A 22230-nucleotide genomic window follows, 5' to 3' on the forward strand; every position below is an offset into this window, starting at 1 on the left:
TGAGTATTACCCTATTGCTTAACATGGACAAAGTACCTTCATTCATAGACTGGGCGTGTACAAACAAGAAGTGGTAGTTGAACAATGTTCTTAGCAATTTGTACAGATGAAATGGAAATAGAGCAACTATGAACTGAAAAGGAATGTGCAAAGAAGACAAAGGCACAAAGTAGAATGTACCAAGAAAAGCTGAAGTATAATTTCAAATAATGTGCTCAGGTGTGAGGGTGTGTTCAAAGTACAGATTCAGACAATGCAGTTGGATATCTTGGGGGAAAACTGCCTTAACCTATTATGGGATAATTGTACAAGTAGAAGCCCCTAACTCTGACTCTAATCAGCCACAACAACATCATCAACTTAGGGACTGTTTTCCAAGTGCAAAGTGAGAAAATAGGGCTGAGCACAGTTAGTGTTCAAGTTGAAGCAATGGCAATCACATAACTTTTCTTATAAATGTTCATTTATTTTGGAGCATATAAGTAGGGAAAATCCAAGTAAATATTTTGCATGTACCTAAATTAAGTGGGACGTATTATATTGGTCTCACTTTAACTTAGAAGTTATAGATTATGTCTTTTTATACTTTACCTTGGGACAATGATCTACTGTCAGTTATTTTCTTCTCTTACCCTTCTTTTGCCCTTCCACTTACATAACTATTATTTAAAGAGACATAATTGAGCTTGAATTTCTAAGTTCTTCAAAATTATCTGAACTACTTCATACTTCTGGCAGCCTCCTATATCTTTCTCAAGGGAAATATTTTGTCACTACCATTTTTATCCTACATGATATTGGATATCTTCCTGTCTAATTCAGTGCAATATATACCTTAGACTCATCCTATATCTCAACACTTCTACCACCATAAAATACTATCTTACTTAGAAATCATGATATTAGTATATCTAGTGAGGTGGCATCTGTCATTTTTTAAATTTTATTTGTGAACATAATGTACAGAGGGGATACAATTACATGGGCAGGATAATGCGTACATTTCTTACCCAACATTGCAGCCTCCTCCTTTGTTTACCCTTCACCTCCCTTCCCAGCCTCCCCCCTCTCCCCCACCCAATCCTTCCCCCCGCTCCCCTCCACCGACATTGTAAAGCTCGTTTTTGACATGACAATTTGCATCTGTCATTTTTGAATGGTCTTAAGTGATACTTACATGCAATCATGTTTTAAAGCAATATGCCACTCAGTAAATGAACGAATTGACAAAATGTGGTTTATATATGTACAGAGTAAGTCTATGCTTCCAATTCATAAGGAAATGGAAAGACTTGGAAAAATCCTACTAAGAAAAATAAGCAAGACACAAAGAAACAGATTCCATGGTTTCCTTCATTTGTAATAGCTAGGAAATATCTAAGATAGTCCTAGCAGATGAGCAGAATGGCTCCATAGCTATGTATAAATGACCATATAAAATGATGCTGAGCAAAATAAACTGCTAGATATGGAAAGAGCGGTTTTTCTTTGTGGTTGTTGTTTTTAAGGTACGATGTGATTTCTTTTTTTCTTTTGTGTTTTCCCCTTTGGTATGTCCAGTATTGTATTTTATTTCAGTATCCTGTATATTGTATATATATTTATCTTCATTTGGCAAGGGAAGAATAACAATAAAATGTCGAGACAAAGGACAAAAGCAAACCAATGCAATAGCAATACTCACAGGACAACATGTTGAAAATTTACATTACAACTTGTGAGGGGTATTGGGGTGAAGAAAAGTGTGAGAAAAATGAGGGAGGGGGTAAAAATTTTGACATGTCATGTATTCAATATCTTACAGTTACTGTAATCCCTTCTATATATCACCTTGACATTAAAATTAAGTTAAAAAATAGCTACATAAAATATAATTTCATTGTATTTGTATAGTAAATATTATTCTATGTATATTACCTTTTAAAAAAATGAACATTTTGGCTGCTAATTTGAATTAGCTCTTTCTTTATCAGAGGGACATCAACTGTTATCAAACTATACAATATTTTCAGAATATACTTGCCATTCTTTGGAAAAAACATTATTTTAGTATTGTCTCATACTAAAACAGAAAACAGTTCACATCTATGGAAACTCCTAACTTTGAAAACTGACTAATTGTTAAGAGGACAGAATATATCTGTTCCTCAACATTCCTATGACTACTAACTACTCATTTTCAAATTCTGAAAATGCCATACCAGAGACATTCAAAATAGTACCTCTTTGCATTTTATTTAATTCTGCAATAGAAACATTTTTCAATGAGGCATTACATACTTAAAAGTCAACAGAAAAAATAGACATGTTCTTGTAGATGATAAAACTGTGAAGTATCTATAATAATTCCTTTTTTTTTTTTTGGTCAGTCGTGGGGCTTGAACTCTTGGCTTGGGCGCTGTCCCTGCGCTCTGCAGCTCAAGGTCAGTGCTCTACCGCTTGAGCTACAGCGCCACTTCCAATAAATAATTCCGTAAGAGTAAACGTTTGTTCATCAGATTAAGCTATTATTTCTTTTTTTTTTCTTTTTTTTTTAAATTTAATTTAATTTTATTGGTGAACATACTGTACAGAGGAGTTACAGTTACATGGGCAGGATAATGCGTACATTTCTTACCAAGCATTGCAGCCTCCTCCTTTGTTTACCCTTCACATCCCTTCCCAGCCTCCCCCCTCCCCCCCTAATCCCAATCCTTCTCCTCCCCCTCCCCCCCCCCCCGCACCAACGTTGTAAAGCTCGTTTTGGACATGACAACTTGTACTTCTCATTGTTGCAACAGGTCCACCTGTATCCTTAAACAACTGGTTTTTCCCCATCTCCTCCAAAGTTATACTGACATCAAATATAGTGAAAGCAGGGGTTATACTGTGGGGGAGGGACATACAAAGCAACAAAGAGATAATCTTATAAATGTGTTAGAAACACATGCATGAAAGAAAAAAAACATTAAAATACACATCTAAGGGTTCATTTTCCTGACATCACATTATCTGACCTTTTCCGCTTGACTCATACATATACTAGATATTAAAAATAAGGGAAATCATGGGACCTACGTTTCTTTGGGCCTGGCTTACTTCACTTAATATAATTTTTTCGAAGTTTTTCCATTTCCTAACAAATGGAGCAATGTCATTCTTTCTGATGGAGGCATAGAATTCCATTGTGTATATATACCACATTTTCTTGATCCATTCATGTACTGAGGGGCATCTGGGTTGGTTCCATATCTTAGCTATGGTAAATAATGCTGCAATAAACATAGTTGTGCTGGTAGCTTTAGTGTGGTCTTGTTTGTAAACATTAGGGTAAATGCCCAAAAGTGGGATTGCTGGGTCATAGGGGAGCTCTATGTGAAGTCTTTTGAGGAACCTCCATACTGCTTTCCAAAGTGGTTGAACAAGTTTACATTCCCACCAACAATGAAGTAAGGTTCCTTTCTGTCCACATCCCCTCCAGCATCTGTTGTTGTTAGAGTTCTTGATTTTTGCCATTCTAACTGGAGTGAGGTGATATCTCAATGTTGTTTTGATTTGCATTTCTTTTATGGCTAGGGATGTTGAACATTTCTTCATGTGTCTATTGGCCATCCTTCTTTCTTCTTCAGAGAAGCTTCTCTTTAAGTCTTTCGCCCACTTATTTATTGGGCAGTTGTTTCTTTGAGGATTTGTTGTTGGGGGGTTTAATTTTTTGAGTTCCAAGTATATTTTAGATATGAGACCCTTGTCCGTTGTATGGCTAGTAAAGATCTTCTCCCAATCCGTGGGCTTTCTATTGATCTTGCTAGCTATGTCATTTGCCCTGCAGAAGCTCTGCAACCTTATGCAATCCCATTTGTCCAACCTTTCTTTGATTTGTTGTGTTTCCGGGTCTCTATTCAGAAAATTTCGGCCTGAGTCAAGGAGACCTAGGGTTTCTCCTATTCCATCCTGTAATGTTTTCAGAGTGTCCGCTTTGACTTCAAGGTCTTTGATCCATTTGGAGTTGATTCTGGTGCAGGGTGATATATAAGGATCTAGCTTAAGTTTTCTACATGTTGTTAACCAATTTTGCCAGCACCATTTACTGAAGAGGTTGTCTTTCTTCCATTCTATTGTTTTAGCTCCCTTATCGAAGATTAGATGGCTATAGGTCTGTAGGTTCATTTCTGGGTTTTCAATTCTATTCCATTGGTCCTGAGGTCTGTTCTTATGCCAATACCAAGCTGTTTTGATTACTATGGCTTTATAGTAGAGTTTGAAGTTTGGTATTGATATTCCTCCAGCAGTGTTCTTTCCATTCAGGAGCGTTTTTGCTATTCGGGGTCTTTTATTGTTCCATATGAATTTTTGGATTGCCTCTTCTATTTCCTTGAAGAATGAGGTTGGAATTTGGATAGGTATTGCGTTGAATTTGTAGATAGCCTTGGGAAGTATTGCCATTTTCACGATGTTAATCTTTCCAATCCAGGAGCATGGGAGGTTTTGCCATTTTTTAAGTTCTGTGTTGATTTCCTTTTTCAAGATTTTAAAGTTTTCATCATATAGGTCCTTCACTTCTTTAGTTAAGTTAATTCCTAGGTATTTTATTTTTTGTGGGGCTATTACAAATGGAGTTGCTTTCCTAATTTCAGCCACACTTTTCTCATTGTTGGCATACAGAAAAGCCATTGATTTTTGGGGGTTAATTTTATAACCTCCTACTTTGCCAAAGTTTTGAATCAGCTTGAGTAATTTGGGAGTGGAGTCTATGGGATTCTTTAAATACAAGATCATGTCATCTGCAAAGAGGGAGAGTTTTATTTCTTCTTTCCCTATTTGGATCCCCTTTATGTCTGCATCTTGTCTTATTGCTGTAGCTAGGCATTCTAATACTAGATTGAAGAGAAGTGGAGAGAGTGGGCATCCTTGTCTTGTTCCTGAGTTAAGAGGAAATGGCTTTAGTTTTTCACCATTGAGTATAATGCTGGCTGTAGGTTTGTCGTATACAGCCTTTATTGTATTGAGGAATGTTCCATGGATTCCTAATTTTTCCAAAACCTTCATCATAAAGGGGTGTTGGATCTTGTCGAATGCTTTTTCTGCATCTATTGAGATAACCATGTGGTTCTTATTCTTGCTCCTGTTGATGTGATGAATAATATTAATTGATTTGCGTATATTGAACCAGCTTTGCATCCCTGAAATGAATCCTGTTTGATCGTGGTGTATGATTTTTTGGATGAATTGTTGAAGTCGATTGGCCAAAATTTTGTTGAGAAGTTTTGCATCAATGTTCATCAAAGAAATGGGTCTATAGTTCTCTTTCTTTGATGAGTCCCTGCCTGGTTTTGGGATGAGGGTTATGATGGCTTCATAGAATGTGTTCGGTAGTGAGCTTTCTCTTTCAATTTCATTGAAGAGTTGGATGAGTATTGGTGTGAGCTCTGCTTTGAAGGCCTTGTAAAATTCCGCTGTAAAACCATCTGGTCCTGGACCTTTCTTAGCTGGGAGGTCTCTTATTGCTGTTTCTATTTCAATGCTTGATATGGGCCTGTTAAGCTGGTTTAACTCATCTTGGTTTAGTTTTGGCATGTCAATATTTGCTAGGAAGAGGTCCATTTCTGTCAAGTTCTCAAAATTATTAGCATAAAGTTTTGAGAAGTATTCCCTTATAATGTTCTGAATCTTGGTTGTCTCCGTGGTGAAGTTTCCATTCTCATCTCTGAGTTTATTAATTTGGGTGTGTTCTCTTCTTTTTCTGATAAGATTTGCTAAGGGTCTGTCAATTTTGTTAAGTTTTTCGAAGAACCAACTCTTTGTTTTGTTGATTCTTTCTATAGATTTTTTGGATTCTAATTAATTTAATTCTGATTTAATTTTAATTATTTCTTTCCGTCTACTGGATTGGGGTTTATCTTGCTGCTCTTTTTCAAGGAGGTTTAGGTGTGTCATTAAATTGCTAGTTTCAGATCTCTCCAATTTGTTGATGTAGGAGCTCAGAGCTATAAACTTGCCTCTGAGTACTGCCTTTGCTGTGTCCCAGAGGAGCTGGTAATTTGTGTGTTCATTTTTGTTGAATAGCATGAACATTTGAATTTCCTTTCTAATCTCTTCCATGACCCACTCTTGATTCAACAGTGTGTTGTTCAGCCTCCATGTGATACCGGACTTTCTTTGGTGGCTTTTGGTGTTGAGTTCTAATTTTATTCCCTTGTGGTCAGAGAGAATGCAAGGTATAACTTCAATGTTTCTGAATTTAGACAAGTTTGCTTTGTGGCCTAAAATGTGGTCTATTTTAGAAAACGTTCCATGTGCTGCTGAGAAAAACGTGTATTCTGATGCTGCTGAGTGAAATGTTCGGTAGATGTCTGTTAAGTCTAGTTGATCTATGCAGCTGTTTAGATCTGCGGTTTCTCTGTTGAATTTATGCCGAGTTGATCTATCTAGTGGGGAGAGTGGTGTGTTAAAATCCCCAACAATTAATGTCTTTGGATCTATATGGGATTTGAGGGAAAGTAGTGTTTCTTTGATAAATTTGGGTTCTCCATTGTTTGGTGAATAGATATTTAGAATTGTAATATCCTCCTGAAGGAGAGATCCTTTAGTTAGTATGTAGCGACCTTCTTTATCTCTTCTCATGAATTTTAATTTGAAGTCTATTTTATCTGATATTAAGATTGCAACTCCCGCCTGTTTATGGGGGCCGTTTGCTTGGTAGATTTTGTTCCAGCCTTTAACATTGAAAATGTGTTTGTTTTTACGGGCAAGATGTGACTCCTGCAGGCAGCAGATAGAGGGTCTTGTTTTTTAATCCAACTAGACAGTCTATGTCGCTTAATTGGAGAGTTCAGTCCGTTAACGGTAAGAGATAGGACTGAGAGGTATTTGGGAGTTCCTGCCATGTTATCCACCTTGTTGGGGGCTGCGAAAACTGGGTTCTTCCTATGGTTCTTGGATTCTCAGTTTGGGTGCAGTTTCTTGGCCTTCGTTGCGGTCTTGTTGGTTTTCTATTTGTAGGACATCTTTAAGAATCTTTTGTAGGGCTGGTTTGGTGGATATGTATTGTTTCAATTTTTCTTTGCTATGGAAGGTTTTTATTTGGCCTTCAGTTATGAAGGAGAGTTTAGCTGGGTACAGTATTCTTGGTTGATAGTTGTTTGTTTTTATGGCATGGCATACATCATTCCAGGCTCTTCTTGCTTTGATTGTCTCTGCTGAGAAATCTGAGGTGATTCTAATTGGTTTCCAATTATAGGTGATTAACCTTTTCTCCTTGACAGCTTTAAGGATCTTTTCCTTGGTCTGAGTTGATCCTGTGTGGATTATAATGTGACGGTGGGATGTTCTATTCTGGTCTGGTCTATTTGGGGTTCTAAAAGCTTCTTGTATCTGAATAGGCCTATCTTTTTGTATGTTTGGGAAGTTCTCTGCTAGGATCCTGTTAAACAAATTTCCTAGACCATTAACTTCTGTTTCTAGGTGCTCCTCTACACCCATTATCCTTAGATTAGGCCTTCTGATGGTGTCTTCCAGGTGTTGGATAGATCTATCATACTTCTTGGACTTGTCTTGGATGGTTGTATGTTCTTTCTCTATAATAGCTAGGCTGTCTTCAATCCCTGAGATTCGATCTTCTGCATGGTCTAACCTGCTGTCAAGACTCTCTACTTTGTTTTTTTATCTCTTTTCCTTCTAATTGGTCAGCTTTGATGGCTTCAAGTTCTTTGTTGAATCTCTGTTTTAGGTCTTGTATGAATTTCTTTACTTCCTTAATTTGGTGTTCAGTGTTTGTTCTCAAATCACTTAATTGATTGGTTATGGTTTCTTTGGACTCCCATTCCTTCTGTTGGGCTCCATTCAGAATTCCCTTTGTGGTCTCCCTGACTTCCTTCAGCTCTTTGTTAATGGATTCCATGAATGCCTTTAGTGATCTTTGTGTGTTCTCTACCTGGTCTCTCAATTCCTGAATTACTCTTTGATTAGCTTCCTCCCGTTTGTGGGATTCCTGCAGTTCTCTTTGAGTGTTCTCAGCCTGCTCACGCCATTCCTCCCTTTCTCTTTGAGTATTCTCAAGTTGTTCACGCAAATCCTGTATCAGTTTTTGAGTAGCTTCCTCACGCTTATGATATTCCTGTATAAACTTTTGGGATGCCTCCTCTCTCTCCCTATCACGCTCATACAGAGTCCTTTGTAAGTTGTCAAACTTCTCATTTATCATGTTTGCCACCAGTGTTTGTAGAGCTATTTGGGAACTCTCCTCTGGATTGTTCATTATCTGATCTGACCCCTGATTATCAAGATTGGGAATTGAGATACCCGGATTTGCCATTTTTCTTGTGTTTTTCCGGCTTACTCTGCCCATTTCAGATGAAGATAGCACCAGTTTTGTGCTAGAACACTATCTTAAGGCAACCATCAACCAACGTTTGCATTTATACAGTCAATAGTCTACAGATACAATCTAGTTCAACAGATACATCTATTCAACATCAAACAACTATATGTTAATGGGCTTCGAACCGCAGAGAAGAATTTGGAAAACCAGAAATTTTTAGGGTTAGGGAGAGATGTGGGTAAAAATTAGGAATAGATTGGTGTGGGGAGGCACAAGGAGAGTTAACTATGTCCTAATCTCAATGCAGGAAATACGTTGGGTAGGATGCAAGTAGAGAGGGAGAGAAAAAGAAGAAAGGGAAAGGGAAATGAAAAGAGACCAGAAAAAAAATTAGAAACGTAAAAATTAATATAGTTATGGAGATTGAAAGACCATCTATTTAGAGAGGAATGTGAATATAATGAGAAAACAGGAAGAAGATAGAGGAGATGTGAAAAACTTAAAAAATGCTTAAAATATTATATAGGTATAAAGAGGTAGTACTGCTATTAAGGAATTTAAGTCTCAGAGGTTTCGGATTGAATAATAAATTTGTGGATTAAGTGTGTACACAATGGGGGATAGGGTCTACTAGTTAACTATGGGTTTATCTGAGGATGTGCAGGACAAGAGTTAAGTCACATACAGAAGAACAAAAGAAAGGAAAAGGTGAAAAGGATAAGAAAGGGAGAAAAAAAAAAGATCAGAAGTTCAGTAGAGCTAGACAAAAAACAAAAAGATAATTAAGAAAGAAAGAAAAAGAGAGAGAAGACAAGAAAAGAAAGGAAAACGTACATTCACGTATTCCTAAAATAAAAATTATAAGAGGGAAAAAAAAGTTACTGGAAAACAATTATTTTTCAAAAAAGGCAAAAATTAAAGATTAATAAAAGTTTTAGAAAAGGAAAAAAAAATTTTTTTATATATATAAGGTACCAAAAAAAAAAAAAAGAAAAAAAAGAAGAAAAAAAAAGTTCTTTGATTTTTTTTTTTTGATTTTTTTGGGAGGGGTGGGAAGAATCCTGTATCTCCCTTTTGTCTGTAACCAGCCTCTTGTTGGAGTGTCTGGTCAGCTTGAGGTCCTGTGGCTTGTTTGGTTTCTTAAGTCAGTTTGTTCGAACAGGCAGAAAAATGCTCTGCTTTACCCAAGATTTTGAGATCCCCCTCCCAGGTTAGTTTAATGGGAGGGTGATCTGCTTTGAGAATCACAAAAGAGGGGTGATGAGGCTAAGTTCTGGTAGAGTTGAGGCCTTTCAACAAACAGTAGCTTTTCCCTGGGGTTATTTTGTGAAAAATTCACAGAGCTCACCCTGGAGCCATTCTCAGGGTTTCTGTTTTTCAATTGATTGTGGTGGCTGCTAGAGGGAGGGGCAGCCTCTGGCTCTGGTTACCCAGTGAGGAAAGCCACTCCAATGGCTGGTGCCTGAGCTGGGTGACTTTTCCCTGGATGGAGCTCAGTCTGGCAGGTCACTTCGCCGTTAAGTTCTTGTGACCTGTTAAATGACTCGTTTTATTCCAAGGCCTGAGTTGGAGCTAGCAGCTCCTCCGAGCTTTGTCGGTATCCAAGATGGAGATCACCGGTGCTGGGGGGGGGAGGGGTGGCCTTCCCTCCTCTGCTCCCTGAGAAGGAGTGAGGACGTCGGGCTTCTACTCACGCCGAGCCTTGGATCCTGGGTCGTCTCTGGTCTGCAAAGTGCAGGATGAAGATGTCCGCTCCTTGTCGGTTCTTGCTGGTGTTGAGTAGAATCCTCTCGCCCGCTGCGTCTGGCTCCTTCGTCCCGGACTCTCTGTGTGAGCGCTCAGGTATGGCCGCGGCTGCGGTCGCCGCTGCGACCCTGCCGCCGCCGCGGCGGCTGCTGGCAGGCGCTCAGATGTGTCTCCTTGTCTTGGCTTCCCCTCTCTTGTCTAGCTCTCTGTCCTGTGATGGCTCACTTGGTGTGATTCTCTGGCTTAGGACTGTTCACTGGAACTCTAAAACTGCTTTCTATGCGAGAGCTTGTTCAGATTCCAGCTTCTCCTCCGCCATCTTCCCGGAACTCCCTTAAGCTATTATTTCTATGACAATCAATCCCAAGTTTTTATGCCGTAAAATCATCCTAGCCCAACAATTTCCAACTTGTAAGGTGCAACTTAAAATTCCCTAAATTCATGACTAGTTTATCACTATTGTGAAAATATACTACACTTCTGCTAATGTGATGTACTTCCTATTGTGGAAAGAATACTACACTACACTTTGCTACATCATTTTCCCCGCAGTGGTATTCTTGAGATCAGAACACTTGCAAATATTATTTATTTTTATTTTTATTTTATGTTTTTTATTACATATCTATATATTATCTATCATAGATATTCAGGAGATCTGTATATCTTAATATTAAGATTTTAAGATTATGGTTGAAAGCTCACCCAGGCAGAAAAGTTCCTTGGATTCTTATCTCCAATAAACTCATAAGGAAAAGCCAGATCCAAGTGGCACTGAGGTTCAAGTGGTAGAGCAGTAGCCTTCAGCATAATCAGGTTCAGGGACAGTGCCCAAACCCAGAGGTTAAGTCCTAGGACAAACCAAACAACAAAAACAAAATAAAAACAAACCTGTAACCCAGCATTTTTCTCATTGTGTACAGAGGTACATAACTAAGGAAATTTCTTCCTGTGTTATGTATAGGAGGAAAAAAAAATGTCACACAATTACTCTCCTTATACCATGTTATACCAAAGTCTCAAAAGATTGCTCTTTTTCTATATTTATAAATTAATATCATCAATTTGTTGGCAATTTGTATAGATTTTTCACATTATCATTTTACAGATGAACTGTTGAGATTATCTATTAACTAAGTTCTAGTTATACCTCTCTTGAAAGACTACTCTAGTCAATTAGAATGCCAGAATCATTTGTGAATTTGTAAATTAAATCTTTCACTTGAAAAGAATTTTGTAGTATCCTATAGAATATTAAATTACAAACAAAAGTTATCTATTTTAAATCTAAATTCTAATTTAGCTAGGTCTACAAAGTCCTACATTAAATGAACTTTCCTATTTATACAGGCTTAAACTTTTTAATCCTTCATCATTTCTTTGGAATCTAACAGAATGATGCTTACTTTATACAATATTTGGTTGGGAATCATGAGCTCTTTTTCATCTGGAAATATTCTGTAATTAAGACAAAATTTAAAACACAACTGAGCATTATATATGAGTTGCATTTGTATAGGGAACTTGACTTCACAAAACATAATGACAAAATTAGCCCCAATTTCCAACTGTGTATTCCTTTCTTGTTTATTATTTATTCCTTTCTTTGTTGGTTTTATTGAGACAAAATTATATTCTGCTAGTTGGCCAAAGTTTCTGATCAGCTCAAGTAACTTGGGAATGGAGTCCTTGGAGTCCATTAAATACAAGATCATGTCATCTTCCGGTTTTGTTTTCTTTTTTTAAATTTATTATTTTTTTTCTTGTGAAAATATTGTACAGAGGGGTTAAAATTACCTGGGCAAGATAATGAGTACATTTCTTCTGAAGCGTTGTAGCCTCCCACTTTGTTTCCCAGATCCATCCATTCCCATCCTCCCCTTGCGTCGCCACCCAATCCTGGTCCCCACCACCAAAGTTGTAAAGTTCGATTTCGACATAGTGACTTGTACATCTTATTGTTGCAATGGGACCACCTGTATCCCTAGTTAAATGATTTGTTTTTGCCATTCCTCTCCAGAAATTGTACCAATATCAGGGGTTATCCCATGGGGGAGGGACATACAAACCGACAAAGAAATAATCTTATAAATGTGTTAGAAACAATCCCATGAAAGAAAAAATAACATTTGAATACATATCTTAGGGTTCATTGACCTGACATCAACTTATTTGACCTATTCTGCTTGACTCAGACATATTCTAATTACTGCAAATAAGGAAGACCATGGGAGGTGTGTTTCTTTGGGTCTGGCTTACTTCACTTAATATAATTTTTTCCAAGTCTTTCCATTTCCTAACAAATGGGGCAATGTCATTCTTTCTGATGGAAGCATAGATTCCATTTTGTATATATACCACATTTTCTTGATCCATTCATCTACTGAGGGGCATCTGCGTTGGTTCCATATCTTAGCTATGGTAAATAATGATGAAATAAACATAGTCGTGCTGGAAGTTTTACTGTGGACTTGTTTGTGAACATTTGCGTAAATGCCCAAAAGTGAGATTGCTGGGTCATAGGAGAGCTCTATGTGTAATCTTTTGAGGAACCTCCATATTGCTTTCCAAAGTGGTTGAACTAGTTTACACTGCCACCAATAGTACTATAAGGTTCCCTTCTGTCCACATCCCCTCCAGCATCTGTTGTTATTAGAGTTCTTGATTATAGCCATTCTAACTGGGGTTAGGTGGTATTTCAATGCTGTTTTTATTTGCATTTCTTTGATTACTAAAGAGCATTTCTTCATGTGTTTATTGGATATCTTTCTTTCCGCTTCAGAGAAGTTTCTCTTTAAGTCTTTAGGCCACTTATTTATTGGGCAGTTGTTTCTTTGAAGATTTGTTGTTGGGGGGTTTAATTTTTTGTGTTCCAAGTATATTTTAGATATGAGACCCTTGTCCATTGTGTGGCTAGTGCAGATCTTCTCCCAATCCATGGGCTTTCTAGTGATCTTGCTAGCTATGCCTTTGCCATGCAGAAGCTCTGCAATTTCATGCAATCCCATTTTTCCCATTTGTCTTTGATGATTTTTTGTATTTCTGGATCTCTATTAAGAAAATTTCAGCCTGTGCCAAGGAGACGTAGGGTTTCTGCTATTCCATCCTGTAAAAATTTCAGAGTGTCTGCTTTGATTCATACGTCTTTAATACATTTGGAGTTGATTCTGGTGCAGTGTGAAAATAAAGATCTAGCTTTATTTTTCTACAAGTAGTTAACCAATTTTGCCAGCACCATTTACTGAAGAGGCTGTCTTTCTTCCATTCTATTTTTTATCTTCCTTACCGAAAATTAGATGCCTATGGGACTGTAGATTCATTTCTGGGTTTTCAATTCTACTCCATTGGTCATCTTGTATGTTTTACTTCATCTTTTCCTATTTGGATTCCCTTTAATTTTCCATCTTGTCTTATTGTCCCAGCTAACATTCTTATACTAAGTTGAAGAGGAGTGGAGAGAGCAGACATCCTTATCTCTTTCCTGAATTTATAAGAAATGACTTTAACTTTTCACCATTAAGTATAATGCTGGCTGTAGATTCGTCAGTCCTTAGCCAAAAGAACAGCACTGGAGCATTATCAGTTCCAAATTTCAAACTATAGTGAAACGCCATAGTAATAAGAACATCTTTATACTGGCACAAGAACAGAACTGAGGACCAATGGAATAGGACTGAAGACTCAGAAATGAACCAAGTGACCTATAGCCACCTGATCTTTGACAAGGGAGCTAATAAAATAGAATGGAAGAAAGACAGCCTTTTCAGTAAATGGTGTTGGCAAAATTGGTTAAACACCTGTAGAAAACTAAAGCTAGATCCATATATATCTATATCTATATGGATATATAGATATAGATATATCTATATATATATCAACCTGCATGAGAATCAAGTCCAAATGGATCAAAGACCTCAAAATAAAAGCAGACACCGTGAAAACATTACATGAAGGATAAGAGAAACTCAAGGGCTATTTAGCACATGCCAAAATGTTCTTAATAGAGAACAAGAAACAACAAATCAAAGAAAGGTTGTAGAAATGGGATTGCATGTAACAAGCAGAGCATCTGCAAGGTGAAGCTCATAGAGAGCAAGATCAATTAAAAGCCCACTTACTGGGAGAAGTTATTCATGAGTCATAAAACAGACAAAGTCTTATATCTAAAATATACTTAGGACTCAAAATCATAAATCCCACAACAACAAATCCTCAAAGGAACAACTGCCCAATAACTAAGTGGGCTGAAGACTTAAAGAGAGACTTCTTTGAAGATGAAATAAAAAATGTCCATTAGACACATGAAGAAATTCTCAACTTTTCTAGTCATAAAATAAATGCAAATCAAAACATTGAGATTGCACCTCACTCCAGTTAGAATGGCTATAATCAATAAATGTAATAATGACAGATGCTGGTGGGGGTGTAGCGAAAAGGGAACCCTACTGCATTATTGGTAGGAGAGTAAACTTGTTTAACCATTTTGGAAAGCAGTATGGAATTTCTTCAAAATCTCCATGTAGAGCTCCCCAATGACCCAGCAACCCCACTTTTGGGCACTTACCCAAATGATCACAAAGCTACCAACAAAACCATGTTTATTGCAGTATTATTCACCATAGCTATGATATGGAACCAACCCTGATGCACCTCAGCAGATGAATGGATCAAGAAAATGTGGTACACACACACACACACACACACACACACACACACACACACTGGAATTCTATGCTTCCATCAGAAAAAATGACATTGCTCCATATGTTAGGAAATGGAAAGACTTGGTAAAAATTATATTAAGTGAAGTAAGCAGACCCAAAGAAACAATGGACCCATGGTTTACCTTGTTTTACCTTTGTTTGCAAGGATTAGAACATGTCAAGGACAAGCAGAGAAGATCAAAGGCTGAGAACATATGACCATACAAGATGATGTTAAGCGAAATGTACCCCAAGTCAGAGACACAAGTGGTTTTTCCTTTCTTTCTTTTGTAGGTTCATCCCCCCACGGTATACCCCTGTTTGATTCAAGTATTCTGAATCGTATATATATATTTGTAATTTGGGGAGTGGAAGGGATATGGCAGAATGCTTTAATGGGGATGCAGGTTGATCCATTGTGACAATGAGATGTACAAGACACTGTGTCAAAAATGAATTTAAAATGTCAGGCAGGGGTCGAGGAGGGAGGAGTTGGAGATATGGGGAGGGAAAAGATGGCAGGGGAAAAACAAAGGAGGAGGTAACAATGCTGTATAAGAAATGTATTCATTACCTAGTCCTGTACTCTGAGCCCTCTGTACAGTATTTTTACAATAAAAATATATAAAAAATTCTACCTGCTGTAGATTTTCAGGGCTGCCCTCGGAATTGCATTTTCTACCTATTCTGGCTGTGGTTAGGTCCACCTGCTCAATGGATCAGTAGTCTTCAAGGCATCTTGTTCCTGAAGTGGGACTTGGATTATCCAGTGGTGGTTAGAACCAGGCCAAGGACAGGACAAAACCACTTCCAGGACATGGCTTCTTAATTCCCCATGTAACTAGGATTGCAAGCAGAATTTCTCTGAATTTGACTCCAGAAAACAATCAGTGAATCAAAAGGCAAGTCCACCAAACACCTCATTTCTCCCCCCCATTTCCTCCTTTCTCCCTCCCTGTTAAAGTACAAAATAATTTTGCAGGCTTTGGCACACACACAAAATGCCTACCATCTCCACTGGTAAACTAGGTTTCAATTCACTAAGTCATGTAAATGGATAATGCTGCATTCATTATTTTGGACAACATCTTCAGGCTGTTTGATGCTTTAACTGTTGTTGTTGTTGGTGGTGGTGGTGGTGGTGGTGATAGGGGGGCCTGACCTCTGTGTCTGGGTGCTGTCCCTGAGTTGTTCAGCTCAAGGCTAGCACACTTCCCTTTAGCCACAGTGCCACTTCCAGGTTTTTCTGCTTATGTGGTGCTGAGGAATTGAACCCAGGACCTCATGCATGCAAGACAAACATTCTACCACTGAGTCTCCTTCCGGCCCTAATGGTTTAATTCTTTAAAATTTCTTCTTGTCAGCCATGGGGCTTGAACTCAGGGACTGGGTATTAACATATCCTTGAATTCTTGAGCTCAAGGTGAGCCTTCTCCCAATTGAGGCACAGAGCCACTTCTTATTTGGAGATAAGTGACTCGCAGACTTTCCTGCAAGGGTTTGCTTTGAACAGGTGAATTTTTAAATTATGTTTATTCTAGGTGTTTATTGGTACATTACAGTTTCTCTGGAATTTAAAGTTTTCTGTAAACCTTTGTCTTTAAGTAATCCAACAGCATTAAATATTACATTTCGAAGCTATCCTTTAGCACATCCATTTTGAAATTATTATCTTAAGATGAAATTCTAATTCTTTGTAGTAACAACCCATTAAAGTCCAAATGGAAAATATGCTAATTTCAGCAGCCTTGAGTCTCCTTCCTCTTTTTTTTCTCTCCAGTATCTTTTCTTGTTTTGGAACAAGTGTCATGGACTGTCCAACCATTCAAAAGTAAGCTTATTCCATTAATTTAATAGGAAAGGAATAAAGCCTGCCTGCATCTCAAGGCAACTTTGAGTATAATGTTAATCTAATAATTCATGTCAGTGGATTTTCAGTCATTTCGATAATTGTTTGTTTTACTCATTAAAGAGGTTCCAAAATGCAAGAATCAAAAATCATGTTCTGCTTTCTAAGAATGTTTAAAAAGCTAGTAATATACCACTGATCCCTTCCCTTCAAACTTGTAGCTTTTTTCAGTTTTCTTTATCAGCTTTGGTTTTGGTATTAGCCTCAGTAATCTCCTTGTAGTATTTGACATTGCAATTCCATTTATTTTTAGAGAGCTCAATTCATATTGCTAAAGGCAGAGTAATCAGCATATCATAAAGCATAAACTATTGAATATCATTAACATGATCATATGCAACTATTCCATAAATTAATATAAGTATCACATAAATGTGCATCTTCATATACTTTTTAAAATGCAAAGTAGTTACATATCTATGTCATAAAATAATTCATATCACTGGTACAAGAGACTCAGCTAAACTTTTTATATCATCGCCAATATGTTTGTCAAATTTTCTTTTTTCATTAACTTTCACCTTAGGGTCTGCTTTTCTTAGAAACAAGTTATAAGTTGATATCCTTTGATTTTAGTCCCCTCTGAGTAACCTCTTCTCTTTTCACCACTAGTTAGTCCCTCATAATAAATACCTGAGGAATAACGCCCCATTGTACTTGCAAGAGTAGTACCCAAGTCGACTGTCTGTGCCTACTCTTGCCTTGCTTTGTTTGGGAATGCGGTAGCAGAGACAAGGGTGTCAGGGATCAGGTGGCTGGAATCATGGTGATAAGATTTATGGGTAGCAAAATGAGTAGCAGAGAAAGGGAATACCAGGGAAAGGGTAAGTGTGACTGTAATTGCTGAGTTGCAGTGGCAGGAAATTGGGTAGCAGCAACAGCTTTGCAAGGGTTGGGGTAGCTAACACAGGCATCCAGAAAAATTTAGCAGGGACAAAGACACATAGACAAAGTGAAATATAAAAATTGTGAGGCATTGTGGGAATTCTTTATCTACCTATGCTAAAAACATGGAGGAAGGTTATTTTAAACTAAAACTACAAAAGAAAATTTAAGGTCTTGGTGCTAACAACTCTGTCCAGGTGTTATTACATTAAACAAAGAATTCGAAACGGTTTTTCTTCATGAATACAGAGATCAAAGGTATTATAATACTTATTGCAAAATGCAGATTAAAGGGGGAAATCAGTCAGGAGGTAAAATTTATATTGAATGTTAACATTTAAGAGGAAAAGAAGATCCTAGATGGCAGACTAAAGACAAAGCAATATCAGAGCACTATAAGTTCAATAATAATTAAAGAACTTTAATTGAAAAATAGAGTTGGATTGTACACGTCAGGAAAAGGCAAGCAATCAGAGCCTACCACCAACAAAGATACACCATAATGTATATCTCAGAAAAAGGAACCAAGTTCCTAATCCTTGATTTCAATAATAAACATAACCCGCCCCCCACACACACGAATTTTGCAAGAGCTTAATCTACTCACATCCATTCAACATGAATCCAAGATCTTCCTGTAATATTTGAAACTCTAAAAGTTTCAAGTCTTACTCTGAAAACATTACGGGACAGAATAGGAGAAACCCTAGCTCTCCTTGGCACAGGCCGAAATTTCTTAATAGAGACCCAGAAATACAAAAAAAAAAAAAAAAACCAAACAAACAAAGATAAATGGGACAAATGGGATTGCATGAAATTGCAGAGCTTCTGCATGGCAAAGGACATAGCTAGCAAGATCACTAGAAAGTCCAAAGATTGGGAGAAGATCTGTACTAGCCATACAATGCACAATGGTCTCATATCTAAAATATACTTGGAACACAAAAAATTAAATCTCCCAACAACAAATCCTCAAAGAAACAAATGCCCAATTAATAAGTGGGCTAAATACTTAAAGAGAAACTTCTCTGAAGAGGAAAGAAGGATGGCCAATAAACACAAGAAGAAATGCTCAACCTCTCTAGCCATAAAAGAATTGCAAATAAAAACAACATTGAGGTACCACCTCACCCCAGTTAGAATGGCTATAATCAAGAACTCTAATAACAACAGGTGCTGGAGGGGATGTGCCCAGAAGGGAACTTTACTACATTGTTGGTGGGAGTGTAAACTTTTTCAACCACTGTGGAAAGCAGTATCGAGGTTCCTCAAAAGACTCCACATAGAGCTCCCTTATGACCCAACAATACCACTTTTGGGCATTTACCCACATGATAACAAACAAAACCATACTAAAGCTACCAGCACACCTATGTTTATTGCAGAATTATTTACCATAGTTATGACATGGAACCAACCCAGATACCTCTCAGTAGATGAATGGATCAAGAAAATGTGGTATATATACACAATGGAATTCTATGCCTCCATCAGAAAGAATGACATTGCCCCATTTGTTGGGAAATGGAAAGACATGGAAAAAATTATATTAAGTGAAGTAAGCCAGACCCAAAGAAAAATAGGTCCCATGGCTTCCCTTATTTGCAATATCTAGTATATGTCTGAGTCAAGCAGAAAAGGTAAGATGAAGTTGATGCTAGGTTAATGAACCCCAAGGTAAGTATTCAATTTTTTTTTCTTTCATGCAGTTGTTTCTAACATATTTATAAGATGATTTCTATATTGCTTTGTATGTCCCTCCCCCACGGTATAACCCCTGCTTTCACTGCATTTGATGTTGGTATAATTTGTGGAGGGGAAGGGCAAAAACAAATCGTTTAACTAGGAATACAGGTGGACCCATTGCATCAATGAGATGTACGAATCATTATGTCGAAACATGAACTTTACAACTTTATTGGGGGTAGAAGTGGTTTGGCCATCTACTTTCCAGCTGATCTGTAGGTGTAGAAGCAATACGTAATACAAAGCAATACAAACCAGTTCTTAATATACATAATTTTTCTCTGAACATCTTAAAATTAAATTCTGACAACATTAAATAAAAAAATCTCTAAGTTTAGACAGTCTTCTAGACAAATTAAAGAATTACTGAGAACAAGTATTTTAAGAATAATTTCAGAGAGCTTGAACTCAGGGCCTGGGTTCTGTCTCTGAGATTTATTACTCAACATTAGTGTTCCCACTTTGAGCCACAGTGCCACTTCCAATTTTCTTATGGTTAATTGAACAGAAAAGTCTCACCAATTTTCCTCTCCAGATGGGATTGATACTACGATCTAGAGGTCTCAGCTCTCTGAGTAACTAGGATGATAAGCATGAGACCCTGGCACCTGGGTAGAATAATTGCTTACCTGAGACAGAGGCCAGTTAGCATTAAAGGTCAATCATGTTTAACTTTGTAAAATAAAGTTAACTGAAATGCCTTCCGCTAGAAATAAGGAATCAAATATGTAGGTGGGTTACAAAGTTCTTACCAAAAGCCACATATTTTCCCTGTTTTTTTTCTTCCAAAATTGTGTGGTTTCCAGAATCATACCTTATCTTTCCTTGCTGGTTTCTTTGGTTTATCTTATACATGCCCGCAGCTCCTTCAACTATCCATTCTTTATGTGAAGGGCTTGCAATTATCTATTTTCAGTCCAAACTCCTTGTATGCACCTCTCATCCATATATTCAACTGACATAAAAACGTGTGAAACAGTAATCATCTCTTATCATTACTGGATATTAATGTGTAAGTAAAATTTAAGAAAATAAAGACCCCTCTGTACAGTATTTTCACAATTAAAAAAACTTAATAAAAAACAACAAAGAAAAAAAAGAAAATAAAGAATAACATAAAGAAATATATCATGATTTTAATAGTAATGCTAAACATAAATATAACGTTGATTATTTTCTGAGCAATTTAATAAAAACCTCAAGGAAAAGAAATCAACTTTTTTGATTGCTGATATTATGGTTTAAACTCATGACCTTAACTTGTCACTTAGGCTTTTTAACTCAAGGGTGATGCTCTGTATTTGAACGACAGCTCCCTTTCCAACTTTATTTGGGGGACTATATAGAGATAACCCCTATCTTGGGGTTCGTTTCACATAACATCTTCTTATATGGTTATATGGTACCATGTACTAGTTACTGCAAGTAAGATTAATCATGGGACCTATGGTTATATGAGCCTGGCTTATTTCACTTAATACAATTGTTTCTGCGTCTTTCCATTTCCTAGCAAATGGGGCGATATCATTCTCTCTGATGGAGGCATAGAATTCCATTTTGTGTGTGTGTGTGTGTGTGTGTGTGTGTGTGTGTGTGTGTGTGTGTGTGTGTGTATCACATTTTCTTGATCCATTCATCTTCTGAGGGGCATCTGGGTTGGTTCCATATCTTAGCTATGGTAAATAACGCTGCAATAAACATAGTTGTGCTGGTAGCTTAATATGGTCTTGTTTTTGAACATTTGGGCAAATGCCAAAAAAGGGATTGCTGGATCATAGGGGAACTCTAAGTGGAGTCTTGGAAAAAATTATATCAAGTGAAGTAAGCCAAACCCAAAGAAACATAGGTCCTATGGTTTCCCTTATTTAAAATAACTATTATATGTCTCAGAGAAGCATAAAAGTTCAAAAGCTATGTACATACGACCAGATAAGATGATGTTAAGCGAAATGAACCCCAAGATAGGGTTTATAATCTACCATGTGTTTTTTTTTTCTTTTTATGTTCCTCCCCTATGGTATAACCTCTGTTTTCACTGTATTTAATGACGGTTCACTGCATCCTGTATACACCCTTCTCTAGCTTGGGGAGGGGAAGGGAAAAAACAAAATAGTTAAATACGGATACAGGCTGACCCATTGTAACAATGAGATGCACAAGACACAATGTTGAAAAAGGATCTTTAAAATATAAGCGGGGAAGAGGGGAAGGGAGGAGAGGGGAGTGGAGTTGTGGAGGTGGGAGGGGAGGGTTAGGGAAAAATAAAAGAGGAGGTAACAATGCTTGATAGAAAATGTACTCTTTAACTTGTACTCTTTAACCCCTCTATACATTATTTTTGCAATAAAAACCTCTGTTAAAAAACAGGTGTGTCAGGCACTGGTGGCTCACGTCTGAAATCCTAGCTACTCAGGAGGCTGAGATCTGAGGATCAAGGTACAAAGCCAGCCTGAGATGGAAAGTCCGTGAGATTCTTATCTCCAATAAAACCACTAGAAAACCGATACTGGTGCTGTGGCTCAAGCGGTAGGTGGCTCCCTTGATCTATAGAGCGCAGGGACAGCGACCAAGCCCAGAGTTCAAACCCCACTACCGACACACACACAAAAAAACACAAAACAGAAGGTTTTATGTACACCAAGTATAGTAGCCCACATCTGTAATCCCAGCTGATTGGGAAGCAGAAATGACAAGCGTCATGGTCTGAGGCCAGGCCAGATAAATAACTGCCAAGACAAACATCTCAACAAACAAGCTGGCCCTAGTGGTTCACATCTGTAATCTTAGTTAATTATGTTATGAGGCATAGGTAGCAAGTCTCAGTCAATCTAAGATCAGACCAGGGCAAAAAGTTCAAGAACTAAAGTAAATAAAATGGACTAGAAGTATGGCAAAGTATTTGAGCTGCTTGGTGCTATACAGACAAAGTCTTGTCTAGCAAGCAG

Source organism: Dipodomys spectabilis, unplaced genomic scaffold (genome assembly GCF_019054845.1).
Source record: "Dipodomys spectabilis isolate Male_0828 unplaced genomic scaffold, ASM1905484v1 ptg000529l, whole genome shotgun sequence".
Classification (NCBI taxonomy): domain Eukaryota; kingdom Metazoa; phylum Chordata; class Mammalia; order Rodentia; family Heteromyidae; genus Dipodomys; species Dipodomys spectabilis.